Source organism: Equus przewalskii, chromosome 27, assembly GCF_037783145.1.
Source record: "Equus przewalskii isolate Varuska chromosome 27, EquPr2, whole genome shotgun sequence".
NCBI classification, from domain to species: Eukaryota; Metazoa; Chordata; class Mammalia; order Perissodactyla; family Equidae; genus Equus; species Equus przewalskii.
The window spans coordinates 7,144,038-7,157,219 of NC_091857.1; the positions used below are offsets into that span (position 1 = coordinate 7,144,038).

Consider the following 13,182-nt stretch of genomic DNA (forward strand, 5'->3'; position numbering starts at 1 on the left):
TATATTTGAGTAAAGACTTGAAGGACACTGGTAGTTAGTCAGGTGAATAACTGGGAAAATATTGTTTCAAGCAGAGGGAACTTTGCACTTAGCCAGTACAGTGAATGGAATTCACCTAGCAGATATCAGGTCAACAAGGAGGCCAATGTGACGGGGTGGGAGTGAAGAGATGAGGGGACAGTAATAAGAGAAATCAGAGAGGTGGAATGAGCATGTGGCAAGGACTTGTATTCCCACTATGTTCTTGAAATGTTGGGTGCCAGAAATATTCAGCAAGCAATATTAGTGACTACCACCATGTTCTTCTCTTCTCCAAATATTTGACTCAATCTTTTCCTCCATGTTATATACTTCTACTCCTCCACAAAGGAAACACCCTAAAAGTTAAAGATAGTTATTATATCAGTCTCCAAGTCCAGGGCTTCTCTGTGCTGTATGGCAATCTTGCCATCCAGTCTCATGCAGCTCTGTTTGATCCGGTGACTATGACTTGATGGGACAAATTATGCCCCATACATTCTAAATACAGTGGTGGAACAAGGACAATACAGAGTCCTTGCTCATAAAGAGGTCCTCTTCATAAAGAAAGTGATAGAAAACTCAGTCAAGGATGTGCTGGTATCAGATTAGACTGGCTATTAAGGCCCAATAGTTAAATTCTCAGGAAATTTGTGAGTCAGATAGCATTACATTGGTAGCTTGAAATTGGCCATAGTAGGAATATTTATATAAAACAAATTGGCAAATAGTGCAAATCAGGATTATTTTTCCCGAAGAGATGGTTGTCAAACATTTACTGATAAACCATTGAGGCATACTACAGAAATTTCTAAAATTTCACAGGACAGGTATTGGAAAAGTTCATAACCCTGGGGGTAAAGAATGATCCTTTGTTAATCTCTGATTCTGCTTCTGGAAGTTAGAAGAGACCAAGCTCTCTTTGACAGCAGATTACTCAGCCTGCTTTCTGGACATACAAGGTCAGGGGCACATAGGGTCATTTTTGGTCTCAAACGGTCCAGACTGCTGGTTTTTTGAAAGCACAATTCTTTCAAAAAATCCAAAGGTATAGTGCTTCTTTAATTCCAATATATTCAACATGCCAGAAACAATAAACAATGTTATTTTTGAGACACAAAATTCACCTCTCTATTTCTTTTATGGCTAACTCATGTGTCTTTTTCTCTATTTCTTTCCAGCTATCTTGAATCTTTTATGCTTTAGTGGCAAAGTCACACACCTATTCTCTTTTCCCTGAGGCATTTTGTACTTTTGAAAGGATATAAATTCAAGTAGGCTCTACATTCTTAACTTGATCTTTGCTCTGAGTCACTTTAATCCATTCATTGGTTTTAAAAGTGACAGAAAGCAGGTCAGCAGTTGCCTGGCAAGGGGGTAGAGGAAAAATGGATTACAAAGAGCACAAAAAAAACTTTTAGAGGTGATGGCATTGTTCCTATTCTTGTTTGTGGCAGTGGTTTCTAGCATTGTATACATCTGTCAAACCTGATCTTAATATATACTTGAAAATATGAAGGTTATTATATTTCCTTTATAACAATACAATTGGGAGGAAAAATAATAAATGTCAAGTGGATACTTTGATCTGATCTTTGCAAACAGACCTTTCTGATTTTATCTTTTTCTAGTTGTGCAGGGAGTGAAAGGGTGGGGGGGGGGGATATTGCCACTTGTTAGTGTGCCTGTCCCCTTTATACTTCCTGGTGAATGAGCTGATCGTTTTCCGAAGTTCTCTCTCTCTTGTCAGGGCCAACAGTAACCAATACACACTATTAACATTCTGCTTTCCAACATCTGCACCTAGAGCTACACTTTATTAAGTCAAATATTTGCCACTGCCTAACAAGGATAACCATCCTCCAAGCCCCTAGCATCTTCACTGTCTGTCACCAGCTCTTTAAGCCACAGCCACATATGTTAAGATTTTGTTACATTACATTGCACTTCTAGGAGACAATTTATGTTTCAGTCAAAATAGCCTAGGTTATGTAGTATAACTAATAACTCCTAAAATATCAATTATTTTACACATCAAAAGATAGTATCTTAAGGCCAGTGCAATGGCCTTAGAGTAGGAATTTGCCTAGCAGACATCAAGACAACAAGGAGGCTACCCGTACATATGCCATGGCTTGGTAGGGACTTTACTACTTACCCTTACTTTGAGATTCAAGATACCAGAGCAGGGACCAGCCCAATGGTGTAGTGGTTAAGTTCGTGTGCTCTACTTCAGCAGTCTGGACTTCACAGGTCCAGATCCTGGGTGCGTGGGCCTAGCATCACTTGTCAAGCCACACTGTGTCAACATCCCATGTAAAATAGAGGAAGATTGGCACAGGTGTTAGCTCAGGGCCAGTCTTCCTCACACACAGACACAAAGATATCACAGCAACTACTATCTTGAACATTGTTGGTAGCTCCCTGTATAGGCAAGTAGTAGAGATAGGTATGCTATGAGAAGAAGTGACCTGGAAGATAATGGATGTTGTGCAGGGAGCAAAATGCTTATAACTGAGATTGTGGAAGTTTGGTCAATATTGGTAATGACAAGTTTTGGAGGATGACCATGGGATTGAGTGGCTAATGGACATTAGAGAGTTTGAAGGACAACATCATTAGACAAGAGCATTTCCAACAACTGAGAAGTCAAGGCATTGGACTTGTCCGCTAGGTGTATATTGAAATTGCTAAGAATTAATATTGGTGTAAAATTGGGGAGAGTAACATGAACCATGGTTTGAAATTACTGAGAAGTGAAGTGAATTGAGTTCATAAATATTCACCATTGCCTGGAGAACAGGAGTAGTAAGGACAACAATAACTGCTACTCATATTTTTTATCTATGATGTATTAGTACTATAACTATATTTTAACAAATTTTATATTTATATTAAAATATTTTCTATTCTCTCTACTATTTTTTACACAGCTTAGGTGATAATTAAATTTACATTTTAGCTCATAGATTTAGTATACTGAGATGAGATCATAAAGTGACATGGGGGAGAATAGAAATTTGGAAAAGAAATAACTGAAACTTTAGACTTGAGGAGAGAGAGCATTTTTATTTGTACTAGGGAAAGGTGTATTCTATTTGGAAATATTTTTTAGAAGAAAAATGTCCAAAGTGTTGACTTCTAGTAATTCTTTTATTACTCAGAGACCTGAAGGTCTGAAACTACTTTCTGTTAAGGAATGTCCTACATTACTGGAATTGGCGGAAGGTAGTGTCTATATCCCACAATAGACACTGAAAGGGCAGATACCTACCTTGTTAACCTTTCTTGCTGTGATGGCATGGATATACCTCTTAGACTAGGGCAAACACACTCACATTGGACAACATGGGTTACTATGTTTCAGTAAAGAAGGAAGAGGGGAGCATCTTTTCAGGTGGCCATAGCAATATCCATTCTAGAGATCCAGTGGAGGTGGCTGTAAAGCCAATATCCAGAGTCCCGCATTAGTGGTGCTGGCTGTGCAAGTTACCAAGTCCACTGCTCAGCAGCGGTGGCTGGTTGCCCTCTCCGGGCTCCTTTTGTGGCATGCTCTAGTCTGAAGTACTGACTGCTTGGCTTTCCTGTACTTCTGTTCATTTTCTGATTTCCATCCTTCTGCCTCCCTTGTGATTTGTTTTCTCCTTTAATCAGGCAGTTTATTCGTGTTGCTTGCAATTAAAAACACTGACTGTTGGGAGTCTCAGAAATATAATAAACAGAGTGGGGAGGAGAAAATATTCACAGAAATAAAGTCTGAACATTTTGCAGAATAGAAGAAAGACATGAGACCTCAAATTAAAAGATCACATCAAGTTTCAAGCAGGAAATATAAAAACAATTTCACACTGAGACCCATCAAACTGAAATTGCAGAACATCAAAGACAAAAAAAATAATGTGAAGACTGCTTTTAAAAGACTGACAGACTGATAGATTCCTCGTTTGTAACAATAGATGCCAGAAGACAGTGGAATAATGCATTCAAAATAACATATTCAAAATAACTGTCAATCTAGAATTTGATTCCCATTTTACCAGCCATTCAGGAACGAGAGGAATTAAAGAATTTTTTCAGATCAAGATTATAATTTTATTCCTAAAACGTCTTTGCCAAGAAAACCGCTAAAACACACACTTCAGAAAGAAGGAAATTAAAACAGAAAAGATAGTAATTTTTTAAATGGTGATGAACAAAGAAATTAATAATATGATGTGGTAAATAAGTATTCACTGCAAAAATTAAAAATTAAAAAAATAAAAATAGTAACCAATGTCTACTTTAAATAAAAAACCAAACCGTTACTTAGGGGCTGGCCTGGTGGTGTAGTGATGAAGTTCACGTGCTCTGTTTCAGCAGCCCAGAGTTCATGTGTTTGGAGCCTGGGTGTGGACTTAAGCACTACTCATCAAGCCATGCTGTGGTGACATCCTACATACGAAATATTGGAAGATTTGCACAGCTGTTAGTTCAGTGAATATCTTCCTCAAGCAAAAAGAGGAAGACTGGCAACAGAAGTTAGCTCAGGGCTGATCTTCCTCACCAAAAAAACCCAAAAATTGTTTCAATATAGTTTATATACAAAAATAAATCTATTTTAAGTGTATATTTTGAAAAATTTACAATGGTTCATAATCACCAGAACAATCAAGGTATAGAACATTTCCATCAACCCAAATGGACTCAATGGAGTTTTGAAACTGGCTGTTTTATCTGTCCAGAAAACCATGTTTAGACTTGCTTTCTATAGTTTTACACTTCTTATAGAGATAAAAAATTATGTTATTGAGTCTTCTTCTCTAAATTGTGCATGCCCCATAAGTCCAACATCTCAGACTCTAGTAGACCCACGTTCTGCTCCTCCACACATTTGGAGGGAGTCCTCATCCCCCAGTGCATTTGATGGTTAAGAATTATCTATTAAGACATTTCCTTAAATGAAAGTAGTAAGTACATAAATAAAAGCCACTTTCAGTACAACAATAATACCTGGAAAAATTTTATGACTTTCAAGTTTAAATGATTGAACTATATTCTTGTTTTGTTTTCTGACTTTGTTTTTAAAAGCTAGACTATTTTGTCTTGCTTTTTCTCCTTTATTATTTGTTATAATATGAATCCCTAAAGAAGTAATCAAGGTGAATCCACATCCAAAGATGGTTGTATACGTAGATGTTACATGAGCAGTGGATCCAGTATTATGATTTAATAATTCTGGGCAACCATTCATGCAACAATATTTCTTGCCTTTCCATAGTAACATTTGAGTTTTAGGGTTTTATTATTTTTGTTTAACGCTTATTTTCCTTTATATAAGAAGTAAACTGCAAGCTGAAGCACCTTAGTCATTCCGAAGATTTACACCTTAGTATGAAGTAGCAGCCTGGAGAGGGTAAAGGAACACTATTCACTGAACAAAAGAGACTTAAATAAAGTAGATAAAGTTGTTTAGATGTGAGACGAGACGCTATTAACAGGAACAAAGGAAATATCACTCATTTGTTTAGTACTGGAGCTTTTTGCACCTTATATTGCCAAAAGTAAATTTGCAAATTTTTAAAAATGCTGTTTCAAAGATTCTTTTTGTTTTATAAAAATAAATTTAGCTTTTTTTCCATCTAAGCCTTTTTTTGGTTGAAAAATATGCCTTCCTTAGTTAGTTAAAAAAGACTTACTGAAAGAAAACAAAAGTCTCTAGTTCTTAAATTATTTTAAGCACAATAATATATTCTAGAAAGGCTAATAAATACTGATATTCACTTTATAGTCATACAAAGTATATTGCTTTTTGTAAAACAGTTGTTTCCCTGATGATAAATGCTGCAAAAATAACTCATGTTCAGGCTAGAACGAAATTGGCAGTAAAGACTAAACTCACATTAAACTAGAAGGGAAAGAGATTTCAACTTGAGCCTCAAGCAACTAGAAGTTCTAGTTAGAAATGTGTCAGTAAGATTAAATAGCTCAGGCTTTCCTCTGGGTAACGTGGACAAGACTGAATTTTCATACATACATTATTGTTAAAGAATGGTAGTGATATCGGAAAGTAACTTTCATTCAACAAACATTAATGAGGCTTTATTATGTGCCAAGAACAGTTCTGGGTTCTAGGCTGATATCAGGAAACAAAACTGAAAAATCTTTTCTATTGTGGAGCTTATATTCCAGGAAGTCAACTTTCAAGTCAAGATATAAAAAATTCTCAGTGGATGAAACACCATTGCTGTCTTTAAAATATATTTTAAATTTACCTAAATTTGAAATATATTTAAATTTAAAGTATATTTCCTAGGCATTGTTGGAAATATAGCTCAAATTTTTCATTATAAAACCAAAGAGTTATCTAATGTCTAAACATAATTAGGTACCTCTCAAACAAAAAAACAAAATTATCTAGGAAATGTTTTATCATTTGTGTGTAATTGACTAAATTATAACTAAGTTTAAAAGAATTGCAATATAAGACTAAAGAATTCAGTTAGAGCAGTTATGTATTCCAAAATTCCTGTATCACCTAGTGAATATCTTCAGGTAATCAGTTCCTTTTCACTTATTTCTCCCATATAATATTATTTTAATTATAAAGTACTTATATACTTAATTTTTCCAAACAATCAACTGCTATATTCCATGCAAGTCATCTATATTAGTACTAAAAATTAGCAACTTTAAACGATTCCATTTACATGGCAGATTGTCAGCGAGTAATAGTAACATTAATGATTAAATTATTTCATTTATAGCAGTGCAGATTTTTTTTAAAAAAAATTATTAAGCCTCACAATTATACTCAACTTTATTTATCGACCTTAGGATAATGTCCCATTTTAGGTAAGCCTGCAATGGTTAACTTTAGAAACTGTACTTTGACAGGACCTTACTTAGCCAAGGAATGTGAACTATTCAGATCACGAGAGGAAAAACCTTATTATTTGCCACTGTCATTATTAATTTCTGATTAATAATAGGTGATGTTCATTTGAATTTCACTTTATTAAAATAAATAATCAAATATTTAAAAATAATATTCAAACTGTAGAAATATAGGGAAAAACTGAATAGCATGTTATGCTGCAGAAATATTTTTCTGGTGTTGTTACTGATTTTTGAGATAGCTTATACATTGTACCTAAAAGCTTTTCTAAGTTGGCTCATATGGTTAATGACAGAGTTTCAACTTAACTTTACATTTCCTTGCTTCTCTGGTTTTCGTTTAGACCTTTAACATCTTTTCAGCACAACTTTTTTGGTTCAGTGCCTTGCTAAGCAGCTCAGGATTTCCTCCAGGGTCCCTACGGGCTCAATGTTGGACCCACTAAAACTTTCTTTGTCAAATAATCTTCTGGTAAGTGTGACTTGTGTGGCAAATGCACACTTATTTATGGCTGACACAGTCTTGTGTCAAAAGAACATAAAATTGAAGTTATAGTTAATAACCTGCCATTTGGTATTATACTTGAATTTTCGCTCTTTTGCAGTTAAGGTTGTATGAGTATTTCCATTAAAAATTGATTTTCAGTGGTTTGTAACTTAACTGCAAATGATCTGTCTGTGAGAGATGAAAACTGATATACGAGTGCATCCCTTAAGAGCCAACGCGTAATTAAATTTGCATGGTTGTTTTAAAGTTAAATCGCAGTAGGTTAAGGGTGATATAAAAAAGCCATGGGTTTAGGGAAACATTGTAAATTAAATTTAAGTTGGATTCCTTTCATTTTTAATTAGCAAATACTATTAATTTAAATAATCATTTTGATTTCATAGAAATTATAAAAATATCAAAGTGCATAACATTTTTGCCTTCAAGATTGTGTAGGTTCACCATTGCTAGCTATTGACATTGGGAACATTCCACGAAAACCATACTTTGGCTTTTTTCGTTGATATTCACTTTATATCAATGTATCTTATATTTATAATTTTAAAAATCATTTAGTCATGAATCAATAAAGAATTATCTATAACTTTCTCACCTGAAGATGCCAGGTGCTGAGGGTTCCAAAGATAAACAATACTGTATCTGCCTGGAGAAGCTAACAGTCTGTTATGGTAGAAAAGAAAATAGTACACACCAGCGTATGAATGACAAAGATGTATAGAGGCAGGCAGGACTGGAAGTTGGGGGTGGAGGATTTTAACTATTTGACCATGAAAGGAGTGAATTTGGAGAGAATAGTTTCAGGAAAGCCCTAGAGAAGGGAGTGCAAACACAATACATGAAAGGAAGAAACAGGATAAACATCAGGCTGAGCGCCACAATTTTATCACTAGGGAGTAGGATATCACCAACTGCTTTGAAACAGCACCCTGTCCACGACAGAAGAATATTTGAAGAAGGTTAATCTGGAAATACTCTAAAATGGCGGTATTGTTTCCTGTTTGAGAGTATGGACTCGGGTCAGATTCCCGGTTTTCAGTCCCAGCAGCAGTGTTCCCTTGCTTTGTGAACTTGGGAAAGCCTTTTATCTCTAGGGTCTATGAGGGGCTATGCTGAAATGCAGATAAAAGATGAGAGAATACAGTACCTCCTGTGTGAAGTTGTAAGAATTAAATGAGAGAACACATGTAAGCACTCGGTACTATGCTTAAATACATCAAAAGTATCAGCTGTTATTGTTATTTAGGTGAATGAACAGAGGGAAAGGAAATATGTAAGACAAACAACTTGGATATGAATATAATTGTTCAAGATAGAATTATTGAGGAACTTGAATGAGGGCTTTAATCAGCAGGAATCCAAATGAAATTATGCATTAAATATAGAAAGTGTGAAGGTGGAATAAACACGACTGGAGAGTAGATTGGATTTCAGTGGTGAGAGAATTGTGAGCAAAATAATTATTTCCAGATTTCAAGCCTGGATGACTGGGAAGGTAGTTTCATGATCGTAAAAGGGGCATAATAATCAGAATGAGACGGTTAAGGGATGAGCTGAAATATAAGTGTTAAAGCTTCAAGTGCTCATTGGATATACAACTATGCAGAAGGTAGTTGTAAACATGATAAGGGTCTTTAGCATCAAGCTTCCCTTAAAATACACAAGAACAAAATTTAAATTTACAACTGCAATTTATGGAGATACACAACCGCCATTTTAACTCTTCATTGCCCTTGTTCGTAATACTTGCATTACAACACACTAAATAAAAGTAATATGTGAACTAATTGCAGAAAAGTGTTTTAAAAAATGTGTCTAATACGAAAAGCATTATGTAAATCATAATATTTTTAGTCAACTGGAAAATATAAATAACTCTACAAGATTTTAGAGGAAATGATAATGTAACCTACAAAGATGAAATACAAGTGTGAACAACACACAGCTAAAAAAATCTTCAAGTTTCCTAGAAACAAATGCAAAGAAATTCGATATATTTACACATGCAAAACTTACCAATAATTGTCTTTACTAAATAACATCTAGAGCTATCAAGGTTATAGGAACATCGGCATTCCCCTCCAACACAATATCCTGGATATGACAGTGATGCTCCTACAACATTAGCTCCCGAATCTGCTTTTATCCGTTTGGATGTAGTGTTGCTATCTTCGCTAAGCAGCAAATTCAAATGTGAATCCTCGCAATTACTTCCTGTGATCCTAGTTTATTTTCTGGCACGAGTTTTTAGAGAATATTTTCTTTAAAAAATATGTCGAATCTATCCCTTGTTTCCCATTATCGATCCTACCAAATTTAGGTGTTTTTTACCTTGTGCATGGATGATTGCAGGTATTTTTAAGCTTTTCTTTATCTCTCTAAAATGTCCTTTATTGAACTTATGCTTCATTCCATTCTAAGAACAATGTTTCAAAAAGATTCGTATTGCTTAAATAATTCATTCTTCAGAATAACATGTGTGTTGTAAATGGAGGAACCAAGAAGAATCAGAAATGGGAAGATTCATTTTTTGGTGTATTTACTCCCCTTGAGAGAATAATAATCATGATAATATAAGCAATAATAATATTACTTGGGGAGTTGTTTAGCCTTTCCTTCCTATAGAAAATAGTGAAAAAGATGTGGCTATTGGACCAAAAAGTATGGCTAAGCAACCAAAACACACAGAGAAGTTTCCCCTGCTTTTATCAATGTCAGTCTTGCAGTACAGATCGATTAACCTAAATCTAGTCACTTTCTTTGTCTGCATGGCAGATAGTGGTGAAGCATGGGGAAAAGCCGGTCAATCATTAGAGAACAAATGCAAATAATAAAAATCTCAATGAACAAAAGAAAACAAAACAAAAATAATGACCAACTACCACACACACACAAAAACCCTAAGGAATTAAATGCAACTCAATTTGGAATGAATCCCGCATCAATACTTCTTAAGTATTGCCCGTTTAGCAAAATAATGTGGTGAAATGCAGGAGGGTATGCCTGCAGAAAGGGAAGATATGCAAGAAGTGTAGTGAAATGCATTAAAAATAATAATTGAGAGAGAGACAAGAAGTATATAAGAAGTTGCTATAATTTCCTAGTAGAAATTGTGCATGGACAATAAATAAATTTACAGGGGTTAATGAGCCATGATTATAACAATAGAAGACAGAAAAAGGAGTAAGTCAAGGTAACAGAATAGACATGAGTGGTCTAGAAAGAACACAGGTCGAGAAACCAGAAAATCTAAGTTTGAGTTCCTGTTTCATTGCATACTCACTGTATGACCCTAGGAATTCACATTCCCTCTTTGAATATCTATTTACAAAACCACAAGATGGAACATAAGAATACGTTTTGGCTACTCACAAAATAAATGTGTATGTATGGAGTTAAATAACTTCAAATCCCACAGCAATATCACTGCTGGGATGGGGTCTAGGTTGGTGTTACACTAAAGTCTCTCCTCTTCTATTACCCTAAACCATAATGAATAAAGCAGCAAGGAAAAAGTTTACATGAAATATACACAAATCTAAGTGAACATTAGAGATCACCTGGCCAATGACCAAGGTGCCCAGGTATTTGCTTGTGAGTTCACTCACTAAACATTTATTGGATAACTACTAAAATCTAAACATTGTGTCAAACAGAGATAGGGACTGTCTATGATGGAATCTGGTGACTCCAGCTATGTGAGAGGAAGGAAAGGACCCAGGATCAGTACTTTTAAAAGAGTGGTCACAGAAATGACACATAAGAAGGGTTGACTATTCTGAGCCTCTACTAGGCAATGGCATTGGAAGTGAAGACTTCAATAGAGTGAGAAGGACTGAGACAATTTTAATGTAAGCTTTGAATTCTCTTGAAGGCATCTTGGGAAGTAACTAAGATTAAAAGTAATTGTGCAATTAGACTAAAACAATATTGTGTTACTGATACTTTCCCCTTTGGATTCTTTAAGGTAAATTTATCAAGCCAATATTATTTTTCTGCTTTTAACAAAATCTTAAAACTATAAGAGAAATTATGATGTTTAAGCTTTGTCTAGTTTTAATTATTTTTTAAGGAAGCATGAGCTTGAAAAACATAAAACACAAAAATAAACAAAAAATAAAAGTAGCCAGATGTTAAAGATGCTGTATCTTGTGAAGAAAACAGGTTTCTGATAAAATAAGCAATGAGCACAAATGGAAGTGGTTTTTTTGGTCAGTAGAGATCTTCAGAAAGTCATATTTAAAAATGCTGGCAAGGAGAATATGTTATGGATAATTTACATTCTAAATAAATGCTTTAATGTGGTGCTTTCTTAGAATTTACTTAGGTTTTACCAATCTTAAACTCTATTTTTGATGTTATCAACATTTATGCTTTTGCAATCCAAGTGCTCATAGTTGGAATTGCTAATTTATATTTTTCATTTGGATCTGGCAGAATATCTACATTCTTTTTATTAATTTATAATATGGCTATTATTCTTTAAATTTTTTACATATGAAAGTTCATACATCTGATACTTCCTTATTATTTTCTATAAACTTGTGACTATTTTTGTTTTTGTATTTTCTACCATGGTATTTTTTTTTTGTATGATGTTAACCTTTTCAGTGGATTGAGAAAACATCTATGAAAGTAAACTTTATATGGAGTAAAAATCATAAGCAGAATTACTTGAATTTAATCAGTTTGGTTCAGTTTCAAGCCCCATTTTAATTGCCCTCATTTTCTTTCAGTCCTAAACCTGCCAATTCTAAGTAAGACCTGGTTTGTACTATTATATTTCTTGTGGACATGTAACTTTTATTCCAGCATTCAATTTTTTTATTAATCTGTATGTCAACATTTGGTACTTTCTTCTTTGGATTTTAAGCACACTTTTTGACATGTGGCACAAAGTAGTGTCAACATACCTCTCTTCTTCACCATCTTAGCTGTGTAGGGGAGGAGGACATTTCCTCTCCCCAAATGGGGGTTCGTCTAGCTGGAGAACGAATTAAATTCACATGAGACAGAATAGCAAGAGAAAATTAAACAAAGTTTTATGAGGAACCATGGCCAGGGGCCTTTCTTCCCAAAGGAAGAAAGGGCACCGAAGAAGTGGAGTGCAGACAGTGGTTATATACCCCCAAACAGGGTGTTTCACATGTGATTGAAATGTCCCTCCCACAATAGTCACAAGATTGCCCCATCAGCACAGCGCTTGATGGACACAGCAGGTAGTGGTCTGCTATCTCGATGGGCGTAGCCGGAGGCAAGTCAATTGTCTGGAGCTGGGCGGTCACTGGTGAGCTCAGCAATCAGTTCCTAGCCTAAAGAAAGATGCTTAATCTTTAAGGAATGCCAACGTTGGGAGGGGGAGGGAAGTCAGTTACAGGAGGTTACCAGACTAGCACAATAAAATGCAGATTTTATGTCCTTGCCTTTGGTATTGATTAAGAGTTTTTAGAGAGAAGGTCATCTCCTTTCTTCTTCCTGGTACAGAGAGGGAGGCACCTTTTACAGATAGAGATTTACCTTACAAATGTAAACGTGTCCTAACAAAGGGCAAGTTCCATTCCTCAGAGCCTCCTTGCCTGTCCCAGTTTATCAAAAGCAATGAGCCTCAAATAATCCTGATGCCAAAGAGGCATATCTTGGGGTGGCCAATTTCAGGTCCCCACAGCTGCTATCCTCCCATTTTCTGTTAAAAAAAAAAAAAATCACAGTTTTTCTACAGCCAATTCCCTGCACCATGCATAAGCCCTCTCACCAGGCTGCTTCAATGAATAAAATGTTCTAGAAAC

At 35.2% G+C, this 13,182-nt stretch overlaps 1 long non-coding RNA gene across 6 annotated transcripts in view; it reads right to left on the reverse strand.

The window, feature by feature from the left end:
- Positions 1–13,182, reverse strand: part of LOC139079832 (uncharacterized) — a 280,199-nt gene that overhangs the window by 84,359 nt on the left and 182,658 nt on the right. For 2 of the 6 annotated variants that reach the window (XR_011533775.1, XR_011533776.1), the window contains exon 1: positions 9,413–9,543. The exons of 3 other annotated variants lie outside the window; for them this stretch is intronic. This is a non-coding gene — a long non-coding RNA (uncharacterized lncRNA). Of the gene's footprint in view, positions 1–9,412; positions 9,567–13,182 lie in introns of those variants that run through there. One more of the 6 variants, XR_011533774.1, reaches the window with a different exon arrangement.